The sequence below is a fragment of the Rattus rattus genome, chromosome 18 (genome assembly GCF_011064425.1).
Source record: "Rattus rattus isolate New Zealand chromosome 18, Rrattus_CSIRO_v1, whole genome shotgun sequence".
Classification (NCBI taxonomy): domain Eukaryota; kingdom Metazoa; phylum Chordata; class Mammalia; order Rodentia; family Muridae; genus Rattus; species Rattus rattus.
In genome coordinates this window covers 38,476,039-38,494,689 of record NC_046171.1, presented here as the reverse complement: position 1 = coordinate 38,494,689, position 18,651 = coordinate 38,476,039, and positions in this window count along the sequence as shown.

The window sequence follows — 18,651 nt, the reverse complement described above, 5'->3', positions numbered from 1 at the left end:
CACACACACACACACACACACACACAGCCTGCACTGGCCAGGAGCTACAGTATATTGGAGATGGAGCTTAATGGCCAAATCAATTCTTTTAATATTTTTAGATTAAAAAGCAACCATTAGAAACATTGTGCTGATTTGTAAGATGAGTCGTGCCGTCATACAGGAAATTCACCTGAATTTGCTTCCGTTTTTTTTTATTCTGAACCAACAGTTTATAACTATTTTTAACATAGCATAGCAACAAAATATCAGCATTCATCATGATTATAAATTTTTGCCTTGATTTATTTGAACGTTCTGGAGTTGAAATGAAAAGGCCTCCTTTGGTTGTTTTGTCAATGGTAAGTTGCTGAAGTTCGGGTGAAGGCTTATATTGGGACATATTCTTACTGTAAGTTTCCTATGAATGAATGAAACAGTAGGGTATATTAACTATTACGCCAAACACTAGCTTAAAATTTTAGCTTAAATTTTTTAATTATTAGTATCACATCATTATAATTATTACTTATTTAATTTGCATTTTGTTGAATACGTACTTCAGACCGTTTGGTGAGGATTTTAGCATAAACGTAATCAAATTCAAGAGAACAGCAAATCTGCCTGCTTTAATTTTTTTTTAAATTTAAAACGTGTATAATTTGTGCTTTGCAGAATACACATACGGCCAATGAATTTAGTCTCACAGTGCTATTACAATGAGATGTACAAGACGTATATTTATGAGCATTTTATAGTTGAGGGAAATTGAGAGTTGAGTCTGTTAATGGGTGCTGGAAAGATGGAGAGGGGTCAAGAGTGCTAACTATTGAGGCATGAGAGGATAGTTCAGGTTCTCACAGCTCCCAGGTGACGCAGAAGGCAAGAGTGCAGCGTGAGCTTCTAGAAAGGTGGAGACCGTGGGATCAGCGGGCATGGCTGGCTTCCGGCTGTAATGGCGCGTCCCTGTCTTGAAGGGTTCTTTAGAGAGTGATAGATAGGGAAGGGCACAGACACTTCGGACACCGTCCCTGCACAGATGCATGTTCTGACTCACATACAAATACGCACGCCACATCCTCATGACGTATTCGCACACACAAACAGAGATAAACAAATAGATCCTGGTTTCTACTCATGTTCTAATGTTCAACGGCGAGACAATGCTAACGAAAACTTGGGTTATATATTTGGAAGGTCCACTCATTATATTACAGTGTTTTGTAGATAATTGAAGGTTGAAGTGTGATACAAATAATCTTTAATTTTTCTAAAGAAAAATGTTGACCCCTTCAGGTTGTAACTTTTGTTTAAACTTTTATTCTCAAGTTAGACTGTTGGATTTTTGTGTTTGGGTATATCTTCTCACAGAATTAGAATTCATTATATTGTACGCTGCATTTTTTTTAAAACACGATAGTATATATTAATTTATCTTAATGCTCTTTAAAGTGCTTTTCAAATGATTGAGAATATTAATTTTAAGTGTTAAATGCTTGAGACGTTCAATTTTAACTGTTAGTTGATTTGCTTTAATTTTCACTTCATTCACAACGGTATTTAATTAGTTGGTTATTAATGATAGAAACCAAACATAGGTCCTCATACATGCTAGGCAGCCATGCTGTCACTAAAACGCTTTCTTGGCCCTTCCAAACGACCGTTCAAGTTCTCTTGAGAAGTCTTCTATTTGTCACTTAAAAGTGCTTTGCCTAATCTCGCAGCCTTGTGGCACTTTGTAGACATTATTTTTCCAGTCATTTACATTGACATTCTGTTGTCTAAGTGTCACTTGGACAAAGTATCGCTTCTAGAATTTTCAGTTTGCTCAGGTGCATTTTCTGACTTTCAGTGTGGTGGTTTCTTGGTGATGTTTTAGGTGACTTTGAGAAAATTGCGTTTTGTGTGCCTGTTGGATAAAGTAATTTAAAGATGCCGGTTGTGGGTGGCTCATTGGTGATGTTGAGCTCCATGAAATTCTTTCTGATTTTTTTTTTTTTTTTTTACTTTCCTGATCAGTCTATTTGGTAGATAGTTGTAGATAGCTGGTAAGTTCATAATCTCCTTAAGATTCTATCAGTATTTGCTAATGTCCTTTAATGCTCGCTGTAGGGTACAGGCACGTTAAATATTGTGATGTCTCCTTGGAAAACTGACCCTTCATGATGAAATAACATACTTGTTTATCTCTGATCCATTTCCTTGGCAGAAAGGCATCTCTGTCTGAAACAAGGACAGCTGTCCCCACCTTCTTTTCTTTAGTATTGTCTTGGTATATCTTTATCCCTTTAATTTGACCTACTGTGTACATTTTTGTACCTTGTACATTTTTATGACTTAAAATAAATGTCATTAACAATCATTCATCGCCAATCTTAGTCATATATGTGATACGATTCTGATTGTTGTTACCCACCTTTTTCTTTCTTTCTTTCTTTCTTTCTTTCTTTCTTTCTTTCTTTCTTTCTTTCTTTCTTTCTCTCTTATTCCTGTCAATTCCCTCTTTTCCTACAAATTCCTTTCCTTCCATTTCTCTTTTTATTTTGCTTTATGACCCACTACGTTTATGTCGGGCAGTCTGTATATTCATGGATTTGGGGCTGACTGCTGGACCCTGATGGACTCATGGGTGGATAACTGATCACTGGACCCTGATGGACTCATGGGTGGATAACTGATCACTGGACCCTGACCACTGGAGTCTGGTGGACCCGTGGGTGGGCACCTGACTACTAGACCCTTGTGGCTCATGGAATTTGCCTGTCTTTGTATGTAAAATGAGTTTCTCTTGACAACATATATGGAGTTTAGATATTTTTTCATTTTCTGCGAAGAGTCTTCCTGTGTAGTCTAGGCTAGGCTGGTATTCAGTATGTCATCCAGGCTAAGTTTCAAACTTATGTCAAGAGTCCTCCTTCAGCTTCCTGATACTGAGATTAAAAGCATGTTCTATCACCCTTAGCTTGGGCCTTATTTCTTGATGAACTCTGACAAAGCCTTATTCTTCCTCCCTCTCTTCCTCTTCCTCCTCCTCTTCCTCATTCATCTAACTCAGTGGATCTCAACCTTACTAATGCTGTGTCCCTAATTTAATACAGTTCTTTATGTTGCAGTAATGCCCAACCATAAAATTATTTTGTTGCTACTTCATAACTACAATTTTGCTAGTATAATGAATTCGTTGGTGGTTTTATTTGTGTGGCTACCAGGAGGAGGGAAGAAAGGGAGTCCTTGAGTAGCTGCTAGGAAGGCAGGGGAGTAAGACATAATAGCAAGGGTTATTAGTATTGTGAGCACGAGATGGGAAGCCAGGAGAAAGCAGTATGTTAAAAATAGTTAAATCAAAATCGATTATGATCTCTTCATGGGATCACAGGAACATCTGTCCACTGGACTACTCAGTTTTCCTTTAGCTTCTAAGGCTGAACTAGAGAGTGATAAACTGAGGATCTGAGTTAAGGCTCTTGGATCCCAGTGGAGGAGCTCCCTGTGAGGTCTTTTCCAGGTGATTTCTCCAGAGGGAGAGAGAGAGAGAGAGAGAGAGAGAAGTTTAACCATCTTTCAGCTTTTAGGTATAAAGGCCAGTGGGCTTTTCTCCTTTGCTGCAGGCAGGCACTACAGGGTTGAACTGAGATGACATTGGGAGTCTTATGTCTGGCAACATTTTTCTTATCAAGAAGAGAATCATTGGTGAAAAATACATGTATAAATAACATCTCAAAGTTTTAAGGTCTAATGTGTAAGATCTGTAATTCCTTGGATTGTCAAAGAAACATAGCAATCATATTAACATATGGTTACACTTCTCTTTTTGGGTGTTTAAGACCACTCAGACTACCAAAATTATTATTTTTTATTACTATTAAAGCCTTCAGGATTTAATCTTCATGTGGTTTGGAGCACACTGGCTCCTTTAGTCTTTCATGTCTTTGAGTCTCTCTTTCCCTCTCTCTCATCGGTTGTTATTTTGTTTGAGAATAAGCTACAGGCTTGTTTGACAATAGCTTTACGTGGAAGCATCAAGGAAAACTATTTTTTTGTGTTGATCTCCTCTTGAAAGACTAGTCACTGATTAGAATCTACTCCCTATGACCTCCTTGAGTGTACAAGTGTATTCACAGAGACAATGCAGTTTGAGAGGTGAGAAATGTCTCTTTTATGCTAATTATTTGATTCATTTACATTTCAAATGTTGTCCCCCTTCCTAGTCTCCCCTCCACAAACTCCCTCTCTTCCCTTTCCCCTTTGCTTCTAGGAGGGTATTTTCTCAACAGAAGAATGGATACAGAAAATGTGGCACATTTATACAATGCAATACTACTCAGCTATCAAAAATGACAACTTCATGAATTTTGCAGACTAATGGTGGTACTAGAAAATATCATCCTGAGTGAGATTAAACTAGACCCTAAAGGACATACATGGCATGTACTCACTGATGAGTGCATATTAGCCCAAAATCTCAGAATACCCATGATAGAAGTCACATACCATATGAAAAGAAAAGAAATATCTTTCAATGAATCATTTTAATACTGATACTTAGATCAACTCTTGACATAGATCGATATTTACCATATAGGTTGCTCGTGGCCATTTGTCACTCTTGTCCTTTAGTCCCTTAATTAAGTACTTTATATAATTCTATGCCTTTTCTTTAAAGGTTTTTGTTTGTTCGTTTGTTTGATTGGTTGGTTTGTGATATATGTTTTCAATGAGTCCAAACTACTTTACTATTACAGGAAACAATTTCATAAATGGTGTAAGTACTTTATAATAACCAACCATTCTACTTCCTTTCTACTGTTCTTTGCAGCATTGTTGCTGTTTGTTTTACTTACAGTGAAATACACACATGCACCTACAATAAGATAACTTGTACTGATTAGTTTTTGTCAACTTGATACAAACTACTGTCACCTGGGAATAGGGATCCTTAACTGAGGAATTATCTCATCGTATTTGATGGGGTGGGGGAGTATGTCTATGGGGCGTTTTGCTGCTTAATGATTTATGTGGGAGGGCTCATATTGGTGTGGGGGTGTCCACCCCGGGCAGGTGATCCTGAGTGTTTAAGATAGCAAGTTGAGAAAGTCCTAGAGAGCAAGCCAATTAGCAGAAATCTTCCTTGGGGGTCTGCTTCAGTTCCCGCCAATGGAATCTGCCTTCAACTCATGCTTTGGCATAAGATGATAATGAATTGTAATCTATAAAATAAATAATTCCCCCCAAGTTGCTTTTAGCTAGTATTTTATCAAAACAATAGAGAAGCAACTCAGGACAAAAAGTGGTACCAGACATATGAGCTGGGATGGAACTGACCATGTTGTTTTGGCGGTGATACTCTAGAAGGTTTTAAAGTATTTGGATGGAAAATCCATCCATTAAGTGTTCAGAACTTGATGAGTGGTAGTTAGTTGAAAGAGCCTAGAAGATAAGAATATACATAGAAATGCCGATGTGATGATACTTGGACTGTGAAATTTCAGAGGGAAGTTTGAGAGTCCTTCACATACTCTGTCAAAGCTGCTAAACTAAGAATCTGTGGAGGTGAAAACTTCTGTGCTTAATGTCAACAGTTGGTGCTAGTTAGCTGGGCTGAAAAATTCAGCTGTGATTAATGAGACCAGCCTTACTGAGGTGAAATATTCTGTATTTCCGCAAGGTCAACACCTAGATGCTCTCCTTCAAAGGTCAGCAATGCTGCATCTCAAGCTGTTAGCTGAACTCAGTAGTGCGTAAGAATTTCCCATGTAGTATTAGTTTTGGTGACTTGATTGCTGCAGGATTGATGGGGTCCTGGAGAAAAGCAGAGACTTGTCTCCATGAGAGGCCAGAGGAGGTCACTGGTAAAGACACAGCCTAAGTGGAAGTATAGGTAGTAAGATAGAAGGTATCATGTAGAGAAGTTGAGGTATGCAGTCCATGTAGAGAGGCCAACAGACCACTGAGAGAGAGGCCAGGAAGCCAATGAGAGAGAAGCCAGGAGGCCATAGAGAGAGAGGCCAGGAAACCATTGAGAGAGAGACAAGGAGACCCCTGAGAGAGAGACCAGAAGGCAATTTCGAGAGAGGAGGAGGCCATTGAAAGAGGTGAAACCATAGCCGTGTGTGTGTGTGTGTGTGTGTGTGTGTGTGTGTGTGTGTGTGTATGTGTGTGTGTGTGTATTCCAGTATATTGGAGATGCTAGGACCACTTTAAGACTGCCAGAGGAGCAGTGGGTTTGGAGCAGAGCTGACACGTGTGTAAGTCAGGTAGCAGAACCAGAGAAGTGGGACGCTCAATTCATTTGGATCCCAGAAGATGAGGGATTCATGAATCCAGAATATGTAGCCTTTCACAGAATATGGTTTTGCTTGGGTGTGATTGCTACTGTAACCTAGTTTTTCCCTTTTAGATGAAGCTAATGTTTATCTTTTCATTTTTCTTTTCTAATTTCACAAGAACCCACAGGTGAGATAATTTGAATATTTTAAAGGAGCGCAGAGTTTAACGGTTTTGAAAGTTTTATATTTATATTGTGGTGTTAACCTGAGATCTTGGCTTGTTTTCTCTTGCTTCTTACCATCTTACTGCAATTTAGATGATTTTTACTTGGATAGAATTTTTCTGGTTACTATCTTGTTTTCTGTGATTCTGGAGTCCTAGATAAGAAATCATTGCTAAGAGTGAGTTGTGCAGACTAACCGTTGACCTATGGTTTGTGGTCTTGAATTTAATTCTTTAATAGATTTGAGTTGATTTCTGAATCTTTTTGTGACATAGGGTCCATTTTTACTTTTCTGCATGTGGATGTATAGTATTGTCAATGTCATTTATTGAAAAGACTGTGGGAATCAGTAAACTTTACTTGTTTCATTACTTTTGACTTTGTTTTGTTCCTTTGTTTAATGTGATACTTTGTGTGTGTGTGTGTGTGTGTGTGTGTGTGTGTGTGTGTGTGCATATGTTCATATAAATATGGCCTTATCTGGAGGCCAACAACTAATGTCCAGTGCTTCCCTCAGTCATTTTCTATGATACTTTTGAGATGGAATCTTTCACTGGACCTGAAACTTGAACAGTTCAACGAGGCTGGTCAGCCAATGAGCTCTAGGGATTTGCCTGTCTGTGGGCTCACTGTGGTATTATGGATGTGTGCTGCTGTGACTTATTTTAAATGGTGTTAGGGATCCAAACTTCCTGCTTCTGTGACAAACACTTTATCAACTGATCAAGCTCCCCAGAAACCCCCCAAAAGTTTTCATGCCAATAGCACATTGCTTTGATAACAATAGCTTTATAAAATATCCAATAAAAAATTCAGAAACAAAAAAAAACAGCTTTATAATATGCTTTAAAACCAGGGAGTAGGATTCTTTCAATTTTGTTTATTTTTTCAAGATTTCTTTATCTACTCATATCTATGCAGGGTCTTTACTTTTTATGAGAAATGACACAGGGAGTTTGATAGAAATTATATTAGTATGCAAATCAGCTTTTGTAATGTAGGTAGTTTAATAATATTAGTTATTCAAGTCTTAGAATACAATTTTTAAAATGTTTTCTTTAATTTATTTTGACAATGTTTGATATTGTTCCTTCAGACTTTTTACCTTGATAATTTAGTCTTATCACTACAAATGGGATTGTTTTCTGTTTTGAATAATTATGTTTAGTATAAGGATACTACTCATTTGTATATCTTGATTTTGTAAACTGAAACTTTACTAATTCCCTTTATATGAAACTCCTTCAACAGTCAAACATAGGCAGAAAGGAAAAAGATGAGAAGAGAGAGTTCCTGAAAATGGGAACTAAAAGAGAAACGCTTAAATAAAGTAAAAGATTTTAAGTCAAAACTGAAAATAAATAAATAAATACAAAGAAAATACTTATGTAATGATAGCAGTCTCAAGTAAGACAAAAGATGTAATGATTATAAATATTCACAGAATTAGAAAACTAAACAAGACAAATATTAACCAATATGGATGGAGACATATACTGAAAACAGCAGGGTAGAGTTGGATATCACACTTTTCCTTTAGACAAATCATGGCCACAGAAAATCAAGAAGGAAACTTAACTTAAATACACTTTGTTTCTAGCGCACCTAAGAGCGTTCCATCCAACAACAGAAGAATGCATATTTTGGAACATTCTTGATATAGGTTCATAGGTTAGACCATTAAATAGAAATTAAAAAATGTAAGAATATAAGTATTCATACACGTGATCTTTTATAGTGACAATGGCATCAAGTTAGAAATCAATGATAGAATCTTGGAAACACAAATATTTCAAAATTAAAGGTCATGTCACTGAATATTTAATAAATCAAGAAGAAGATTAGAGATGAAATTAAGAATAATTGAGACAAAAAGATGAAAATGAAACAAACCAAACTAAGAAAATGCAGTGAGACATCCTAGGATGTTATTTTATAATGACGTACACATCAAGAAAAGGATAAAAGCGCCCTAGTAATGCTATACCTTAAAGTACAAGATAAATAAATGAATAAACAAATATATAAAAATAAATAAATGCCAAATTTTGTAGATCAAGGAAACAAGTAAAAGTAACCAAGAGGTGAAGCATAAAAATAAAACACAAGATCAATGAACTTTAAGTTGTTTTTTCCAAAGAGAAATAAAATTGACAAAACGTCAGTGAAACTCTCAATGAAAACACAGAAAACAGATTCAAATCAGCAAAAGGAGACTTCGAAATGATGCCACAGAGACATAAGCATCCCAAGTGCGTCTTATGAGAAACTAACCACATGCCAGTGAACGAGATAGTTTAAATGAGTTGAATAAATTCCTAAAATGTGCCCTTTAGTAAAAGAATAAATGAGAAAGAAAAGGAAAACTGGGAAAAAACATGAATAAGGAGTTTGATCAGTAAAAATATGTCTCTCTTTAAAGAGCAGTGCAGGATCAGATAGCTTTTCTGCTGACTCCTCTTATACCCTTTCTGGAAGAATTGATACCAGTCCCCAAAGTCTTAAAGAGTAATGATTAAAATGGAGTGGTTCAAACTCACATGACAAGTCCAAGATTTCTTTGGTACCAAATCCAGACCGTAATGCTACAAACAAAATAAAAATGCAGCTATAGGGCAGTGTCCTTGATAATTAGAGATGCTGAAACACACAACAGAAATACTGGCAAACTGACTTCAGTGGTCTATTGAGATCATTTGCTATGATCAGGGATTTTGTCTCAGGGATGCAAGGATGGTTCGCATACCAACGTCAATAAATGTGGACCATCATATCACCAAATAAAGGAATGAATGTGGAACACCATATCACCAAATGAAGGGCACAAAGGGACCATTTCAACAGATGCAGAAAAATAATTTAATGAAATTGAGCATCTGTTATGTTTTTAAAATGCAAGAAATAGACACAACAGCCATGAACCTCAGCATTAAACAGCCATACGAGAGAAGCCCATGGCTAACCTTCTCAGAGGTTAACCTTAAATGCTCCTGCCCCACTTCCAGCCAACACATTGGAAGTCCTAGTCAGTACAATTAAGCAACGAAAGGGGAAATGGCTTACATATCAGAAAGAAAGAAAAGAGTAGAATTTTTCTTTATGTAGTTTGCGATGTGTATCTGTATAGAAAAAAGACACCATCACAAATATTATCAGAATTGCTTCCTTTACTAAAATGTTCCATTTCTTTCCAGTGAGGAATGCCATTAGAAACCACAGCTAGGATCCCAAGTTTGAGTTCTTCAAATATTCGTTGAAAATTGAATACTGTCATAAACTTTCTTCCTTAGCAACATGGTGTGCCGTATCCTAGCAACACTGAGATATGCTATAACATGGATTGATTTAAAAAAAAAATGCTTGGCGAGTGATAGAAGATTGTCTGATCCTTAAGGGAGACACTATATTACTGATTAAATTCCTCATTCATTATTTTCTGTTTCCACGCTCTTCTTCGTTCTCATTTACTGTTGGTAGAGTACACGTTTTAGGACTGCGTCCAGCTCTTCTAAACTCTGCAGTCTGTTGGCTTGGAGTGGGTTGCCCGTAAGACCGCCTTGGGATTCTTTTGTTTCGGTGGCATCCTCTCTAGTCTCATTTTGATCATTTAAACCACTTAAATAATTTAATTTTCTTTTTCTTTATTAGATTCCCTGATGTTTTGTCAGTTTTGCTCTATTTTTACAAAGTGGCTATGATTGGCAGGGAGGGGGTGTTGGGAATGCTAAATGAGCGAATACTTTGGAATATTAAAGCCCCATGAATTGTCTATTTTAAGTGGTCAGATTAGAAGCTATATGATATATGTGCATGTGCATGTGTGTGTGTGTGTGTGTGTGTGTGTGTGTGTGTGTGTGTGTGTGTTGTGTGTGTGTGTGTGTGTGTGTTTGTGTGTATTTACCCATTTGGGGTAGGAGTGTAGGCATACACAAATAACAGCCTGCATATGGAGATCAGAGGACAAAATACTGTGTGGACCCTTGTTAATCACTTTGCTTGAGACAGGAATCCCTTAGCTTTGACTCTGAGTGTTCCAGGCCAGCCCTGAAGCTTCTGGGGATTCCCCACTCTCTGCCTCTCACAGGACTACAGAGGCTTCCTACCACTGCTGGCTTTATGTGGGTTCTAGGAATTTGATCTCAACCCTCATACTTGCTCAATATCTGCTTTACCCACTGAGCCACTTCCCCAGCCTTTAAAGGAATTTTATCTCAATAAAGCAGATTTTTAAAAATCTTCAAAGTTACTGCTCCTGGGCATACATGCTATAGATTCTTCACCCTACCACAAAGACACATGCTCCATTATGTTCATGGCAGCCTTATTCATAATAGTGAGAAGCTGGAAACAACCCAGATGTCCCTCAACTGAAGAATGGATACAGAAAATGTGGTACATTTACACAATGGAATACTATTCAGCTATCAAAAATGAGGGCTTCATGGTTTTTTCAGGTAAATGGATGGAACTAGAAAATATCATTGAGTGAGGGGACCCAGACCCCAAAGGACATGCATAGTATGTACTCACTGAGAATTAGATATTAGCCCAAAAGTACAGAGTACACATGATACAACCCACAAACCATAAGAAGTTTAACAAGAAGGAAGGGCCAAGTGAGAATGTTTTAATCCTACTTAGAAGGGGGAAGAAAATAATGACCAGAGAGAGAAAGAGGGAGGGACATGGGTGGGAGAAGGAAGGGGGAGAGGAAAAGGGGGATGATAGGTATGTGGATGACAGAAGAGAGGCCCTGAGGGCCAGGAGATGAATGGAAATATGCAGCTATGGAGTGTATGGGGGAAAGGAAATGACTTTTTAGTCTTAGAGACCTGGAATATGAGAAGCTCCCAGGACTCATTGGGGATGACCAATGAAAGACCATACATAGTTGCTCTAAGCTCCCCAGCAAGGAGCAGAGGACTGCCTTGTCTGGCCTCGGTGGGAACAGATACACCCAATCCTGTAGACTTGATGCCTCAAGAAAGGGGGATGGGTGGCTGGGTGGGTGGGTGAGCACCCTCTCAGAGGCAAAGGAGGGGGCATGAGGTGAAGAACTCTTGGACAGGGAACCAGGAAGGGGTGGGGAGCAACATTTTGGATATAAATAAAACAATTTTTAAAAACTTTCAGCATTTGGTTTTGAGAACATCAAGGAATCTACTGAGCTTAATTTCGGTAAAAATAAAGGAAAACAATGTGCATTAGTCATTTCTACTCTGCCTTAGTGGTCTGTTTTAGGGATCAATTTGGAGAGTGTGTTCATATGAGAAAGAAATCACAATGTTGATAGTTTCTCACTCACCACTGGTGTGTCTGCAGTTATGTGCACCCTGATAGAAGCATGGCACAACTGTGGTACTATTGGAGGAGTAGAGGGTAAAGGGAGGGTTCACTGGCTGTGTTAGTCATCATTAATTGTTTCTCAGATGACTTGTACTCCTTCTCATTGTAAGCATATTAAAGCACTGTGTCAACATCTACCCTGCATGCTAATCCTTAACTGTGAAGGAGCAAAGGGACTGGAGAGTCAGTCAGGATGATCTTTTTGACTCAATGCATTGCACAAAAACTCTGTAAGTCTGTCTAGTAAGGAATGCTGTTGCCAGAAGGCAATGATTAGAAGCTAAGGACTAGAAAAGAGAGAGCCACCTACATGCTTCCCGCACAGAAAATGTCTTATAATTTCATACATATATTAAAAAATCAGCATGGTTCCTACTTTCAAATTTATCCAATACATTTTAGCTTGTAGAAAAAATGTGCCAAATGGCTGGACTACCACCCTCTATGAACCGCCTTATATTTTAACATTTATTATACAAGTGCCAAATAGGGAAAATACATGTTGTGTTCAAGAGTGGAAAGCGGAGTGGGAAAAATCAAACAGACAGGAGTGAGGTGATTCCATGGGAAGATATTAATCAGGAGGGTCAAAGCAGGACACTACTGAGATTTAATGGAGACTCAGGAGCAAGGCACATTGGGATCCTGAGAATGGGGTTTCTGCTGGAAATGGAAATTGCACTCTGGAATGACAAGAAGACAAGTATGGCTGTCAAATAGTAAACAGAGTCACAGCAGCAGGCTCAGAGAGGGACTGGGGCCTTGACTCTCGGGACTTTGCCAGAACTTCGTCTTTTACTCTGTACACATTGAGCAGAAGAGAATATGGATCGAGGTGCATTGAAAGCATCGCTGTGGTGACTGATTAGAACTAAGCAGTAAGGGCAAGAAAGAAGTCATGCACAAGAACTGGGTAGCTATAGCAACAGCCTGAGATGCTATGTTAGATTGGGGTGCTGTATTGGAGTTGCTTGTAACACTTACTGTCTGAATTTATGTTGAAGGTAGGATCAATAGGAATTGCTGATAGATTGTGATGTATATTGGGGGAGAGAAGAAAAATTAAAGTTAATGTAAGGTTTTAAGATTTGAGCGGCTATAAAACTGAAGGGGCTGTTTGTTATGATGAAGAAGACCATGGGAGGAGCAGATTTGCTGTAGGTAGGGGATGAAAAGTCTAGTTTTGATTAGTTTGAGTTTAAAGTCCCCAATAAACATCCCAGCAGAGATTGAGGAATCGTTTGCACTAAGATTGGATGATAACAGAATAGATGTAGAAAATAAACAGAGGAATCTCGAATGGCTGAGAAGCACCTAAAGAAATGTTCAGAGTCCTCAGTGATCAGAGAAATGCAAATCAAAATGACCCTGAGACTCCACCTTACACCAGTCAGAATGACCAAGATCAAAACCTCAAAACCTCAGGTGACAATACATGTTGGTGAGGATGTGGAGAAAGAGGAACATTCCTCCATTGCAATCTGGGACAACCACTCTGGAATTCAATTTGGAGGTTCCTCAGAAAATTGGAAATAGATCCACCTAAAGACCCAGCAATACCACTCTTGGGAATATACCCAAAAGATGCCCCACCCTGCCACAGGGACACATGTCTCACTATGTTCATAGCAGCCTTATTTGTGATAGCCAAAAGCTGGAAACAACCCAGATGTCCCACAACAGAAGAATGGATACAGAGAATGTCGTTCATTTACACAATGGAATACTACTCATCTATTAAGATTGAGGACATCCTGAATTTTGCAGGCAAATGGATGGAACTAGAAAATAGCATTCTGAGTAAGGTAACTCAGACCCAAAAAGGACATGCCCTGTATGTTCTCACTAATAAGTGGCTAATAGTAAAAAACAATTAAAAGTAGAGAATACCCAAGATAAAGTCCACAGAACTCAAAATGGTCAACAAACTGAATAGCCAAAGTGAGGACGCCTTAGTCCCACTTGGGAGGAAGAATAAAGAACCACAAAGGGGGAGGGAGGGAGGGACAGGTGAGGGAGAAGAGATATGGGTGGGGGGTTAGGAGAGGGAAACATGATCTGGTATTGGGTGGCAGGAGAGGACTAAAGCCTTGAGGGCCAGCACAAAGAATAGAAATAGGTGACCTCAGAATGAAGGAGGTTGGTAGGATGCTCTCAAATGTACCAGAGACCTGGGAAGTAAGAGATCCTCAGGATTCAAAGGGTTGGGGGAACCCTAGATGACAGGCCCTACAGTGGAGAGAGAGAACTTATTGAACCCACCTCCAGGAGAAAGACAAGGCATCAAGTGAAGGATGGGGTTGTTATCCCACAGTCAAAACTCTGAACCATAATTCTTGTTTGAAAGAACTTCAAGGATGAAAATGGAGAAGAGCCTGAGGAAAAGAGGGTCCAATGACAGGCCCAAAGTGGGATCCACCTCATGGGGAGGCCCTAACACCTGACACCATTGCTGAGGCTATGAGGTGTCACAAAAAGGGACCTACCATGACTGCCCTCCAGAAGATTCAACAAGCAGGTGAGAGAGTCAGACGCAGACATGTGCACCCAATCAATAAACAGAAGCTGCTGACCCCTCTGGTTGAATTAGGAAAAAACTGGAGGAAGCTGAGGAGTAGGGCCAGCATTCTCAATTAACCTACCCCCCCCCCCCGGAGATCTCTGGATCACCAACCAGGCAGCATACACATATACAGCAGTGGATTTCCCGCTCTGGGTTCAGTCAGAGAAGATGCCTCAAGAGACTGGAGGCCCCAGAAAGTTTAGAGGTCTGGTGGGTTAGGTGGGGTGGGGACATCCATGTGGAGACAGGGGAGAAGGGGGGCCGGGAGGAGATATGGGATATGCAACAGTTGGGGTGTGGACTAGAAAGGGGAATGAAGTCTGGAGTGTAAAAACAAGCAAGCAAACAAAAAATAAATAAAGTAAACATCTCAAGAAAGCTCAATGATGTTACATTCCGTTCTTATTTAGAAAAGATTAATTATGCCTAGACTCACACTGGGTAACTGATTGGTAGATTATGAGAACTTCACCCTATGCCCAGTTTCCATTGTATGATAAAGGAGATGATATCGTAGCATAGGTTTGAAGAGATTTGAAGGAAGGAGATTGACTGAGAAAATGAAGAAACTAGAATACTGTAAGTGAAAATCAAAGAGAGGTAGGAGATAGGACTGAACCAAGACTGAGAGCTTTTGACTGGTGAAAGGCAGGGCAAACATGCTTGGAGAATACAAGGGAGTGATTTTACTGAAGAGTCAAGCAATTTACACAGAGTAAAAAGAATGAGATGTCAAAGGAGTTATTCAGTAGAAGATGGAAAGAGACAATTTCATGAGGATTTGCTGTATGAAAAAAAGTCTGCTGCATTTGTTTCTATAGCTGTGAGTCGTCCTGAGCTGCAAACATACCTAATTCAAAGGCTGTGGCCTGTACACTGGGAATACGGTAAGGATAGCCTGCCTGATGGTTTCCCAAGACCTGTGCACAGGCATTAATATACAGGGTTCCCTGGTCCATGTCTACACTCCTACACTCCTAAATCGTAAACACAACCAAAGTCACTAACAATAACGTTTCATTTTCTTTTTTTAAAAATCATCTAGAAGCAGAATCTGACATTGTTCAACTAACTGCTGAGAATGCGATAATAATTTATATCATTTTGACTTACTGAAAATAATCCTGCGTTTGTTGAAGCCTTACCACGCCTCACTGGTAGGAATTCTGGCTGCAGTATTTTACAGCACGTAGTAGGTTCCTCATTCCCCTTCTTGAAATCTGAGAAAAATCTCAATTTCACAATACATTTTCCCTCAAGCATTGTGGGTGAGGAACTGTAATTTGTAGTTGCCCTTCTATATGAAGGATAACTGGCATTTGGAGGCATAACCAAGGCCACCAGTAGAGCCAGGTTTGAACATGGTTCAGAGGACACTGGACTTGATGCTTCTGAGACAGTGGAATTGGTTGGATGTAGATTTGTAATACAGTCACTTATTACATGATACAACCAGCAGCCTCTCTCTAGAAGAGACACCCTGTGACAACTTAGTTCTCTGCTGGTGCCTGGATACACACTAACAGATTTGTCTGTCCTAACCCGGAAGATGCATCAGACTCGGAGAGAATGAATGCTTATTTTTATGTAAGGCAAAATAAAATCAGAAGCGAAGTCACTCTGATAAGTGAGCTGACATATTCACCAGGCACCTGCCGTCACCATGGTTACACTGCTGAGTGATGGTGCATATAAAACCCATGAGTTCTGGATTAAAAGGGATTTCTTTTCTAAATTCGTTCTTCCCACACCATGATGACTGCTGATAGTACCTAGCATCGAATGTGGTGGTCCACACTTTATATTATTCCAATTGACTTAAAACAACCTCGATAGGCAGGACCACTTATTATCCCTCTTTTATGGATAAGAACATCGAAGATGAGGAAGATTGAACAAATTCTCAGTGTTGTATCGCTGAGAGACCGAGTACTAATCTGAGCTGTACAGCTGAGTATCGGGTTAGGCTCACACAGCACCCTGCTTTCCATAGGTGAATAAGAGTGGCAATAACAATAACAAATTGTCTTTGCAAGCTTGCGGGGAGCCACTCGCTACGTCATGTCTCTGTGATGATCCAGATGGGACTAACCCAGAGGACTAAAATGCATCTAGTTAAATTGTTTGCCAATGGCCTTATAGCTACCATTTACTCATTCCTGATACCAAGAGAAGCAGTGAAGTATGAGAAGAGAGAGCATTTTGGGGTGTTTATCATCCTGTTAAATTCTGTGAGGGAAATTTTAGTTATCAGGGTACAGTTTTTACAGTGAGGTAGGGGTAGAGGCAGTGAGACCTCTGCTCATTTTTTTACATCACATTATGTCGTCCTGCATGGTTTCCTTCCCAACTCTGTTGATTTATTGATTTTTTATTGTTTTTTTTCCTTTCCATGGATGTAGTGCAAGAGAATCAGAGACAGTGGTTTTACTCAATAACAACTTGTCATACTTTGAATAATCACAACGATATATTTATCCATCTCGTAGGTACTCATCCCTGAAGGAGCCGATGCCACCTCTGACTGAATGAAAGGCTCGGTGTGTCTGCTCTTCTGCCTTTGTGAAATCTGAAAGGTATATGTGGGGTGTGAGATGTGTGTGTCAAAATAGGTTCAAGGGACAGAAGTGCAGACACTTGGAGATGAAGGGAGTTCTGATGCTTTTGTAAAGCTCGTTATCTAAAGGTTGAAGACTGAATTAGTAGGGAACAAGGAAATGTTCGCCCTAACTCTTGTGATCTAAAAGTAGGTGAGACCATCTAATGATGGGATTTTTGTGGTGGTCATAGCTGGCTGTTGCTTATCTTTCTCAATGTTGTAATGGCAATCAAGGTGTTCCACATTGCTTGTGAGGGTAAGGATACGCCTGTTTCTAGCCCTGGTACTGTTGGGGTAATGTGGAATATCTCCTGTGTCCTCTGGAGGGTCTCAGGAATATACTGACTGCGACTGAATAGGCAAAAAAGACACATTTATTAACATGCATAAAAGAGAAATCAAAATGTCTTTGTTAGGGTTTCTATGGCTGTGATGAACACCATGGCCAAAAAGGAAGTTGGGGAGGGGAGGGTTTATTTAACTTACACTTCCATTATTGGAAGAAGTCAAGACAAGAACTCAAGCAGGGATGGAACCTGGAGGTAGAAGCTGATGCATAGGCCATGGAGGGAGGAGTGCTGCTTACTGGCTAGCTGCACATAGCTTTCTAAGCTTGGTTTCTTGTAGGACCCAGGACCATCAGCCCAGGGATGGCACCACCCACCATGAGCTAGGCCCACATCTACTGATCAGTAATTGAAAATATGCCTTGTAGCTGGAGCATATGAAGGCATTTCCTCAACTGAGGCTCCTTCTTCTCTGAGGAGTCTAACTTGTGTCAAGTTGACACACAAAGCCAGCCAGTGAGTGCAACATGGAGGAAAATTACAGCAAAGTTATTGCCCATCTGTTTGGCGTTAGGTGGAAACATAGATGCCTCCATTCCAATGGGTAGGGTCGGAATGGGGGTTGTCAACAGTTTTGATGGCTTACATGATCATTCCCAGAATAGCCTTGGATGCATTCCTTTAGGGATTTGAATGAGCCCTGGGGACAGACATTATTTTGCAATGGAAGCTCCTGTCATTCTTATTGTGTCCTTTAGTCCTCTTTTCTGAAGATTGGGATGGGGGACTGTTTGCTCTGAGCCTAGGAAAGGAAATTACTGACTTTCCCCATGAGAGGAGCAAGGGTGGGAGGAACAGGAATGGCTCCAGGGCTTTTGAATCTATATGAAATTGTTTTGTGGGTTGAAAATTACTGTATTGGGGGATCCTTATTGCTTTCTGTCCCCAAGAATGCCATCTATAGGGGTTCCATGAGAGCTTAGGTAGTTACAAAGAATAGACCTTTTTTTTTTTTTTAAAGATTTATTCATTTATTATATATAAATACACTGTAGCTGTCTTCAGATACACCAGAAGAGGGCATCAGATCTCTTTACAGATGGTTGTGAGCCACCATGTGGTTGCTGGGAATTGAACTCAGGACCTCTGGAAGAGCAGTCGGGGCTCTTAACCGCTGAGCCATCCGTCCAGCCCAAGAACAGACCTTTTTAATGCAACTATAGTTGATCATATGAGAAGGAGAATGTAATGTAAATGGGGAAAAAAAAACTTAGATCAGCTAATTTAGTGAGGCCACTTTTAACTTGTGAGTGGTCCTTTGGTAAGGAGATGCCCGGAAACAGGACAAAAGAAGAGGAGGAGGAGGAGGAAGAGTGGGTGGAAGAAG